This window comes from Elephantulus edwardii, unplaced genomic scaffold (genome assembly GCF_000299155.1).
Source record: "Elephantulus edwardii isolate Elephantulus edwardi_28Jun2011 unplaced genomic scaffold, EleEdw1.0 scaffold00340, whole genome shotgun sequence".
NCBI lineage: Eukaryota > Metazoa > Chordata > Mammalia > Macroscelidea > Macroscelididae > Elephantulus > Elephantulus edwardii.
In genome coordinates, this window is record NW_006400090.1 from 1653181 (window position 1) to 1664484 (window position 11304).

Consider the following 11304-nt stretch of genomic DNA (forward strand, 5'->3'; position numbering starts at 1 on the left):
AGGCATAGGAGCTTGGTGAAGTTGCACATTTCGGACATTTTTAACTTCTGCCTTAAGGGAAATAGCTTTGTGCTGATCCTTTAAAAGAATGATTTGTTTAGTTATATAAAGAACTTGTGCAACTCAACGAAAGAAACAACCCAATTTAAAAATGGGTAAAGTACTTGAATAAACATTTCTCCAAATAAAATATACAAAGGGCCAATAAGGACACAAAAAGATGCTCAACACCATTAGTCATTAGGAAAATGTCAATCCAAACCACAATGACATACCACTTCACATCAAACTAAGATGGTTATCACCAAATAATCAGAAAATAACAACAGTTGGCTAAGGATTTGGAAAAATTAGAACTCTCATGCACTGCCAGTGGAACTGTAAATGGTGCAACAGCTGTGGAAAACAGTGAGACAGAGTCTCCAAAAGTTAAATGGAATTACTATTTTGTTGTTGCTAAGTCCCATCAAATCGAGTATGACTCATAGTGACCCTATGAACAACAGATCAGAACTGAGTCCTATCTGGTGCCATCATCAACATCTTTGACACACTTGAGCCCATTGCTGCAGTCACCAAGCCAATTCATTTCACTGAGGGTAAGCTATCGCTAACCCTCCACCTTCCAAGCCTGTTGTCCCTTTCCAAAGAATAGTCTCTCCTAGCAGCATGCCTGAAGTTTCTAAGATGAGACGTCACTGTCCTCGCCTTCAAGATGCTCTCTGATTTCCCAAGACATATTTGTTCTTTTGGCAGTCCATGGGATATTCAGCACTCTTTCTCCAACACTACAACTCAAAAACATCAATAATTCTTCTGCCATCCTTATTTACTGTTCAGATCTCAGATGCATAACAAGTGCTTAGAAAGACCACAGTCTGAATCAAGTGCAACTTAATCTTCAAGCTGACATCATTGCTCCTCAGGACTTTGGCGAGGTCTTTGACAGCACACTTGCCCCGTACAATACATCTCCTTATCTCCTGACTCCTGTTACCAAGGGTGGATCCAAGTAAAATGAAATCGTAGACCATTTCAATTCTCTCCATCTATCATGATGTTGCAAATCGGTCCAGTGGTGAGGATTTTTGTTTTCTCTGAGTTGAGATGTAATCCATATTGAGGCTGTGGTCTTGATCTTCTACAGCAAACAGTTCAAATCCTCCTCACTTTCAGCAAGGGAGGTTGTGTCATCTGCATAACACAGGTTGTTCATGAGTCTTCCTCCAATCCTCATGTCACATTTTTCTTCATAGAATCCAGCTTCTCAAATGGTTTGTTCAGCATACAGACTGAAGAGGTATGGAGATAGGACAGGTATGGGAAAAGGTATGCGTCAGGACACCTTTCCTGATTTTAAACCACATAGTCTTTCCTTACTCTGTTCAGACAACAGTTTCTTGTTCTAAATAGGGGTTGCATATGAAGTGTTCTGGGATTCCCATTCTTCTTGATGCTAGTTATAGTTTTCTGTGATCCACAGAGCCAAGTACTTTTGCATAGTCAATAAAACAGAATTACCATATGACTCAGCAATTCCATCCCTGGGCATACGGGGGTGGGGGGGGGTGGGGGAATATACAAGCAGGAACTTAAACATGTACTTGTATACAAGAGGCAATATTGTGGTATTAGCACAATAGCCAAAAAGTAGAAGCTACCAAGTATCCATCAATAGATATACAGCTAAACAAAAAGTGGTATCAATCATATAATGGAATAGTATTCAACCATTAAAAAAATTGACATTTTTATGCATGCTACAAGAATGAGGATTTTGGTATGTAGTCCATAAGGTGTGTTGTTGCTAACTAGAGGCTGTATGCCTCAGTCACTCTGAGGGAGAAAGCTGGATGGACAGTCTCTTGTTAAGATATTTGCAGCCTTGGAAATCTGAGGAAGTGTCACTAAGAGTTAGCACCAACTTGACAGCAGGAAGCAGTACAAGAATGAACTTTCAAAACACTGTTCTAAGTGAAATAAGTAACTCACAAAGGGACAAATATTTTATGATTTTACTTCATATCACACTCTTTGGGCACGTGGCCAGGAGGCACCAATCCTTGGAGAAGGGCATCATACCTGGAAGGGTGGAGGGACAGCACAGGACAGGAAGACCTCGAATGAGATGGAATGACTCAGTGACTGGGGTGGTAGGGGTAGGTGTGTAAGAGTCAGAGAGACTACGGTAGCTATCAACTAGTGCAAACGACTCAATGACTCAACGGAACATAACAACAACTTACATGACTTATCTGTAATAGGCAAATTCATAGCAACAAAAGACAGATAGAAATAAAGGCTGAAGAGGTCCTGAAGTGTTTCCTGAAGAAGGCCAAGGACTGACCCTACCACAGGGTTTTCTTGGCTGTAATCTTTTAGGAAGTTCTGGTGGTCTAGTGATAAACTGAGTTACAATCCCAAAGGCAGGTAGTTTGAAGCTACCAGCTGAAGCTAGGGAAAAGGATGGCAATATCTTCCCACGCATTAACTTCCTGGAAAACCTGCTGGAGGATCAGCTATAGGTGGGTTCCAACTCAATAGCACACAACAACAATAACAACAATCTTTATGGAAACAGTGGTCTGCAAAAGACAGGAAGACATTCAATGAGATAGACTGACACAGTGGCTGGAGCAATGGGCTCGGATGTATCAGAGACGGTGAGGATGACACAGGATAAGGGAGGGTTCAGGTCTGCTGTTCACAGGATTGCTGAGTCACGATCAATTCAGTAACAATAACAGCAACCCTCTCTCCTGTGGGTTGAAAAAGATATTAAAGCAATTTATTTTAAAAAGTTATTTTTATTTCCTTTTTTAAAATCTGTCCAATGACACAGATTTACAGTAGTCTTCAAGTGATCCCAATAAAAGAGTATTCTCAAATTTAAACCCGAGATAAATTTTTCACTTAAAATCATTTGCAAGGCACGTACATAGGAGGCAACTACACTATACTCTTCACTTTATCAAGTTTTCAAATGTTTATAATCAGAAGTTTCAAATTTCAAGTGATGATAATCACATTTTAACATTTTGTCATATGCAATGACGTTCATAGCTGAAATCACAGAGGGGTCAGTTAGGAGTTTTTTCCAAGTTCTTGTTTCAAGAGGGAAAAATAAAAATAGTCATTTAAGTTTCCTGTAGAGCAATGTTCCTTCAACTTTACTGTGCATATAAATAACCCAGGTATCTTCTGGAAATGCAGATTTTTATTCAGTAGGTGTCTGTTGGGACCTGTGAGTCTGTGTTCTTAACAAGCCCCCAGGTGATGTGAGAACACCGGCCTTGGGCCACCCAGTGCAGAGCAAGGCTGTTCTCAAACTTTAGGTCCACTAATCACCTGCAGGGCTTGTGAAAAGAAACTCCACTAGTTAGAGTTTCTGATTGGAAGTTCCAGGGTGGGGTTCAAAATCTCGTGTTACCAGCAATTTCTCAGGTGGTGCTGATTCTGCCTTCCAGAGGCCACACGCTGCTGAAGAGGAAAGAGTGTTGGAATGGAGCAAAGTCCGGGGTTTACTTTCAGGTCTGTCACTATTGATTCTACAGCTCGATCAGAGGCCCTTGGTGGTGTAAATGGCTAATGCTTTCAGCTGCTAACCCAAGGGTTGGTGTGGGAAGCCTAATTTCATACTAAATATTTATAATAAACCAAATGCTCTATCAGGATATGAGGGAGATGCAGACCCTGAAGCGCCAAGGCAGACCTTAGGTGTCACAGGGTAGGCACTAAGGCAGACCTTACTACACTGATTCTTGTATAGGCTAACCCCTCCATCTTGAGTCAAGCATAAGGTTTTCAATAGAAAGAGCTTAGCTTCATTTGCATAGAATTCTCTTTGTGATTTGTTCCCTGGCAATTTTCAATAAAGGCACAGGGAAGCTGGGTTCTGTGCTTCAGTTGTTGGAACTGTTCAACATTTCTTCTACTTTACCTCTGTTTATACATTCTTGGCATTTTGTCTTATTATTTGCTTGGTTGGTTGACAACACATTGAAGTTCAAGTCTTCCCAGAAGCTCCTTGGAAGGCCAGCCTGGTGATCTACATTTGAAAACAGCCATTGCCAACTCTACAGAGCAGAGTTCTGTTCTGATACATACGGGGTCTTCTTGAGTCTAAGTCATTTCACAGGCAATGGGTTCTATGACTCTGTCAGGTAGGAATGCACTCAGCTGTGATCAGCAGAGCGTCTAATTAACAGCTGCTTAAGCACATTGTTGTACTTAGGTGCCGGTTAGTCTAGTAAGACTCATAGCGACCTTATGAACAAAAGATCTGGACCCTGTTCTATCCTGTGCCATCCTCACACTTCCTGACACATAAGGGCCCACTGCAGCAGTCACCGTGTCAATCCACCTGGTTGAGGCTCTTCTTAAACACATACTAGTTTCTTTTTCTTAGAAATGCAATAGCAAGGGAGCTCTGGTGGCCTAGTGGCAAGAAGTGGCACTGCAATCCCAGAGACATGCAGTTCAAATACACCAGATGCTCTGCTGGAGAAGGAGGGGGTAATCTCCTCCTGTACCAGTCAGATCAGATTTGACGGTACACACACACACACAAAATAATAAATATTTTTTAAAAAAAGAAATGTGATAGCAGAGGAGGTAGTAGTCTAAGCCAGGGTACCTGTTAGGAACTCATCAAAGACATAGAGTTTTCAGATCTGTTCTGCTCGACCGTTAGAGTTCACAGGCACAAGATGACTGCTGAACCAAGTTCCAGGCAGGAAAAAGAGCAGAGCAGAGAGGGAAAGGTGTGCCAATTGCATCTGCTCTTTTGAAAAAGCTTTCTTAGGAGACCTACCTTGGCTTCCACTTACATCTCATTGGTCCAAACAGCGACACCTGTAGATCAATTACTGAGAGTTGAGTAGAGAGAAAGGGTTGCGTTGGCCGGCTCACACCGACTACCACACTGACCTTGGACACAGACACGCTGCCTTAATAGGGTGTGAAGACCGCAGAAGTGCTAAAGAGCAGGTACCCACCTCAGCTCTCTGAGATGAGCTGCAATACTGGCACTACGGATGCGGGACAGTTCATGACGCAACGGAACGATCCTATGCATCTCAGGACATTAAGCATCTTGGGCTAGTAGATGCCAAATGAGCCACCTTCTCATCGTGACAAAGCCAAACAGACATCTCTGGATTTGTAAATGCTTCCGTGAAGGAGAAGGCAGTAGAAGGGGCTACTTTACTGGCTTGAAAACCACCGTACTAGATTATCTGTGATCCGAAATTGTATTATTTTTACAGCCTAATAAAGGCTAATTATCCTTTGAAGGCTGGTTATACATAAAAAGTAGGGTTCTCATTCTTCATTCCATGGGAATTAGGCATTCTTTTGTCTCTTCATTGCTACTTTTAAACCATTACTATTTTGCTTTGTTGGAAAAATCTGCTTTCCCTGTGGGACACATACACCCAACTCCACCACACTCTACTACTTGTTTCAACTTCTAAATTATTCCTCCACATTGCCCAAAGATCAGCCTTATCTTAATCCTAGGTCACAAGTAAGGTCCCATTCAGAATCCTGGACTGGCCATTTCTGGAACTCCTGACCTCTAATTTGCTTCCTGTTCTCTGCTTCAGCCAACCCAACCATGGCTTGCCCCTAACACTTGCCATCCCATGAAACTACTGCTTGACTTTAAACTGACTCACTCTTGTACCACCAACCACTTCTAGCACTCCCACTTTCTCATTGCCTTTGCCCAAAACTTCCCCGTGTTTATCTCACCTTCTCACGCTTCTATACTCAGTTGGACATCCCGACCCATCCTTCCTTCATTGCCCTGATCTTCACCTCATCCTCCTGGTACAACCTCAGCCCTGGCTCTGGCTGATTTTCTACTCCTACACGGGGGCAGCTGAGCTCTGCCAGAGACACTGCACACCCACACAAGCTGTTGCCACGACAACCGGCTAGTTCTCTAACCTCCTCACCCTCTCATCCCGGGTCTGGTAGTCCCTCTACATATTCATGTTGGCCCTGGCTTCTGTTTCCTACCTTTATCTACCTCCGCTCTTCTAGTCACTCTCTGCAGATAACTTCACTCCTACTTGACAGTGAAAATAGAAGCCAACAGGCAAAAGCCCCCTCAACTTCCTGTCCCCCACTCCCACCTCACTGAAACGCTTATTTTTATCTACACTTATCCTTTCCTCCCTTTTATTGTGGGGAAAAAATTTCCTTCCTCTACTTAATCCCTCCACCTGAGCACGGGTCTCAATAACCCAAAAGCCTTCCCAAGGACGATGGCTCTCAAAATTCTCTGTTCCTTCAGTATTTGGACATGGAAGTCACCATTATGTTCTAAATGTAGGCATTCCCCTGACACTACACCCCCATTGCCTCTGTATGAGTCTCTTGTGCCCTCTTTCTCTTCTGAGAGAGGCTCTTAATCTTCTTCACACTGTATATTCCTTCTCTTTGGAAGTCTGGTAAAGGTTTTAAATACATAACATAATATGCACAGACTTACCAACTACCTTTGTTATTGTTGTGTACCAGTGAGTCAGATTTGACTCATAGCTGACACTCCGGCAGGTTTTCAGAGACAATCACACGGGAGGAGACTGTCCATCCTTCTCCCACAGAGCAGTGGTGCCTCTAGGCCACTAGAGCTCCTTTTAGTGAAGGGAAAAGCAATATCCAGTAAGGGATGATCACTACAATATCAGTAAAGAAAGGGAAGACAGAGAGGTAGTAGAAGAATTAATGGAAACCAGAATTGCCAGGAGGTAGTAGAAAAAGTGATTACATTATGGGTACTGAAACTGTAATGGGGAAAAAGTCAATAAATTAATAAATAATAATAATAATAATAAATGAATGAAAACTTAATTTGCTTCACTCAGATGACAATGAAAAAGGGAACTAAACCACTTGTATTGAAATAGAGTTGTCATATTATTTAAAAGCAAATGTGATCAAAACACGTGCTTTTTTATTTTTGTGCTCCTTATTAATGCATTCGTTGACAAGCTCTTAAGAAGAGTCTAATAACTCCCATAATTTGAAAGCAGTGATGACTGTAAACAATCACCTGCAATTAAAAAATTGTATCTAAAAATAATCGTGATTTGTACAGGTAACAAAGCTACCAACACTGCTAATACACTGAAATGAGATGCTTACAGTTACGATCAAAAGGAAAGCTAAGTTTCAGTTGGGTGTGGATCAAAGCCAACATGGACTTCTTTCCCCCCAAACTGATGTCGTTTGGTGCTGCTGAGGTGGTTCCATAGAGACCTCAGATGCACAAGAGACACACTGCCTGAAACTGCACCATCCTTACAATCTGCTGTGTTGCACTTACTGTGTCAGTCCACCTCCGGGAGGGTCTTCCTCTCCTCTCCTGATCCTCTGCTGCGGATCCCCTGAATTCTGTTTAGAGATTCTTTGTCAGGGGATGTGTAGACCCCAGATTGAGATCCCTTTCTGAGTCCGTAGGGGGCTCTGGTGGTGTACTCACTCCATAGAAAGTTGAACTGATAGCACAAAGGTCATCAGTCTCTACCAGCTCCAGTGGCTCAGAGGGAGAAAGATGGACAGTGTCCTCCTCCTACGATCTACAGCCTCAGAAAGCCATTGGAGGCTCACTGTTATTGTAGAGTCAGAACTGACCCATAGCTGACCCTCTGGCAGGTTTTCAGAAGCAGTTAATCTCACAGGAGAAGATTGCCCATCCTTTTCTCATGGAGCAGCGCCTGGCCTTGAACACATGCCTTTGGGATTGAAGTGCAGCTTCTTGCCACTAGGCCACCAGAGCTCGTGAATTTAAATTTTTCTGTTTGGGTGTAGGTGAGCATGAGAATTTGTAGACTCCAGATTAAAACCTCTTTTAAAATCTATACTCCCTGCCCACTTCTTTGGCTACCATTCACCTCAATGTTACAATTCCTCAAATATCCACCAAGTGCCAACTAAGTATAAGGCTAAGTACCTAGCGTTTTGTAACCTAGCTTTCACACCTGTGGCCCAGGTCACTATTCTCAGCAACATCATCAATAGTCTCCTGAATCAGAAGGACTTTTCTGCATCCCCGTGTTACTCCAAGTCCCTATAGCCGGCCTCAGATGCCCAGACCATTACCTCCTGGAAATCTTCTATTTTGTAGCCTTCTGCAATACCCTTCTCCGTGGTTAGGCCTTCAGCTACAAGTAAAAGAAAACATGAACCAAACTGTTCAAAACACAAGGCAGAAGGGAGCTCTGGTGTCCTAGTGGCAAGAAGCTGCACTGCAATCCCACAGGTATGTGGTTCAAATCCACCAGACGCTTTGCTGAAGAAGGACAGTACCAGTCAGATCCGATTTGATGGTACACACACACAATAATAAAATTTTTAAAAATTTTAAAAAAACACTAGGGAGAAATATAGATCATCTTTCAAGGGGTCCAGATATGGGGATATTCCAGGGGTGATTAATTGGATGGCACAACAGTGTCATTAGGGACCTGGGTGTCCCATCTTCCTACTCTGCCAACCCTTAGCACCATGGCTTATTATCCTCAAGACTCTCTCTGCATGGTCGAAAGACAAGTGAGGCAGATCCAGATGCCCTATCCAGAAGTGACAAGGTGCAGCTGAAGAATCAAAGAAACCACTTCCTATGTATATCTTTATTTTTAATCATCAAGATCTTTGCCAGAAGGCCCTGGAGTCTTTCCTCACATTCCATTGACCTGAACTGCACCATAAATCTTTTCCCAAAACAGCCAGAGGCAAGACGTTGTGCTTGCCATGATTCAGGTTCATCTGATCAGGATTCACCTGCGAAACACTTGGAAGGAGAGTGGAATGCCAAACATTAGCGGAGCCCAGCCAGAAGCCAGAAGGGTAGACAAGCAAACCTCTATGAGACACACGAGTTTTCCTTCAGTGTATCTGCTCGCTCTTCCTTTTACTTTGCCTTTTTACTTTTACTTTATTGTGGGAGTTGTTGTTGTTATGTGCCATCGAGTCGTTTGCGACTCATAGCAACCCTATGTACAAGAGCCCTAAACGCCGTTCTATCTTGTGCCAACCTCGCTGTCTCAAACACATTCATTCCCACCACTCCACTCACAGAATCAATCCATCCCATCGAGGGTCTTCCTCTCCTGCGCCGTCCCTCCACTCTCCCAAACATGATGTCCCTCTCCAAGGACCAGTCCCCTCCTTGCAACATGCCCAAAGTATGTCAGATGAAGCTTCAGAGTCCTTGACTCCAGGGAGCATTCTGGCTTTACCCTCTCAAGGACAAAACTGTTTGTTCTCCTAGCAGTCCATGGTCTATTAAACACTCTTCTCCAGCATTGTGGGAGTAGGGTGAGCAATCTCCTCCTGTGCGATTAACTGCCTCTAAAAACCCACCCGAGGGTCAGTTAAACATCCCTTACATGTTGTTTTTTTATCTTGCTTGCCAAAACTGAGGGAGACCTGAGGCACTTACTGTACAAAGTCAAGGACTTCAGCCAGCCTTCAATATGGATTGAAGCTCAAGGTCATGAAAACAAAGATTCTCACCACTAGGTCAATTGGAAGCATCACAATAGATGGTGATTACTGTTGTTGCAACTCATAGTGACCGTCTGTACAATAGCCTTGAAACCTGTTCTATGCTGTGCCAACTTTACTGTCTCTGACACACTTACCCTCATTATCCCAGTCACTGAATCAATCCATCTTATCGATGCTCCTCCTCTCTTGTACTGTCCCTCTACCCTTCTAAACATGATGTCTTTCTCTTCTCCTTGCAACATGACCAAATTATGTCAGACAAAGCCTGCATAGAGCAGAGTTCAGAGCTGTTGCACATAGGGTCACTATGAGTTGCAAGTGACTCGACAACACATAACAATAACAATCAGGTCGTATTCTCAATCCTCTTCCAACCCAGAACAATTCCATAGAGTGCATTCTCCTTGGGTGACCTTATTCATACGTACGGCTTTAATTGCCAGCTGGCAGGGGTGTTAACTAGCTCTCTTTCCTTAGCTCTACTGTTCCTGTAGCTTACATCTAGCTGATTTCAACTCCTGGGAAGCCCGTATCTACAGAGTGGAACTGTTCATAGGGTTTCCAAGGTTGTGACCTTTCCAAAGCTGATCACCAGACCTATCTACTGAGGAGCGTCTGGTTGAGTTCAAATTGCCAACCTTTCAGTGAGTGGTTAAGTGCTTAACTGTGTGACTTAGCATTTCTTCTTTAGCTCTATTGTTAAGGTGTACCGTAGAGTTGGAAGTGACCCATAGCTGACCCTCAGCTGGATTTTCAGAGACAGTTAATCACTAGGAAGGAGACTGCCCATTCTTCTTCCACAGAACAGCTGGTGGGCTTGAACGGTGTGCCTTTGGGTTTGCAGCATAGCTTACCACTAGGCCACCAGAGCTCCCTCTTTATCCCTAGGCTTGCGTATTCTGTCGTCTGTTGGCTCCCTACCTCCATATGGCTGTTCCTCAGACCCCTCAAACTCAACCCGTACAGACAAGCTCCTCCTGAATTCTCGGTGTCTCAGTAAATGGCCCTATCTTCACCCAAAGTTCCAAGACTAAAAATCTGCCAGCTCAGATTCTTCTATCTCCCTTTCCCATTATAAATGCAGTCTTCTGTAGATTCTTTACACTCAGGATCTACTGACTCTGTCCCTTCCTCACAAGCCCTGGGCAAGTCCCTCCTCCTTTCATGCTTGAATTCATGCAGTGACCCAGTTGGGAGTGCTGCATCTTCTCATGTCCTACGGAAGCATGACTCTCCTGATGCCAGAGGAGTCTTTCATGCAAATTTGATTTGATTGCAAGATCCTTCAGCAGCATCTCATTGCCCTCAGGACAGAGCCACCACCTTTACCTGTTCCACAAGACACATCTAGGTCCCGTCAATTTCTCCAGTGCATCACCTGAAACTCTGCACATTTACCCTAAACTCAACATGCCATCTCTCACACAGCTCTGCCGCTTCTGAGTTTTCTTCCACATACTTTAAAACTACTCTCATTGTTTTCTCATTAAGGGATGAGATTGTCTATATTGTTCTGTAACTTATTTTTGTCACCCATCATATTTACCTCTCTAACACAGACCAATTCATTTCCTCGTTGGTCCATGGAAGTTCAAAACTCTAGTCCAGCACCACTACTAAAAGGTATCAATTATTTTTCTGTCATCCTTAGTCACTGTCTAGCTCTCTGATGCATAGCAAATAATTGCGAAGACCATGGCCTGGATCTGGTTCATCTTGGTCTCTAGACTGACGTCGTTGCTTCTCAGTGCTCTGGAGAGGTCTCTGAGAGTAGATTTTCCC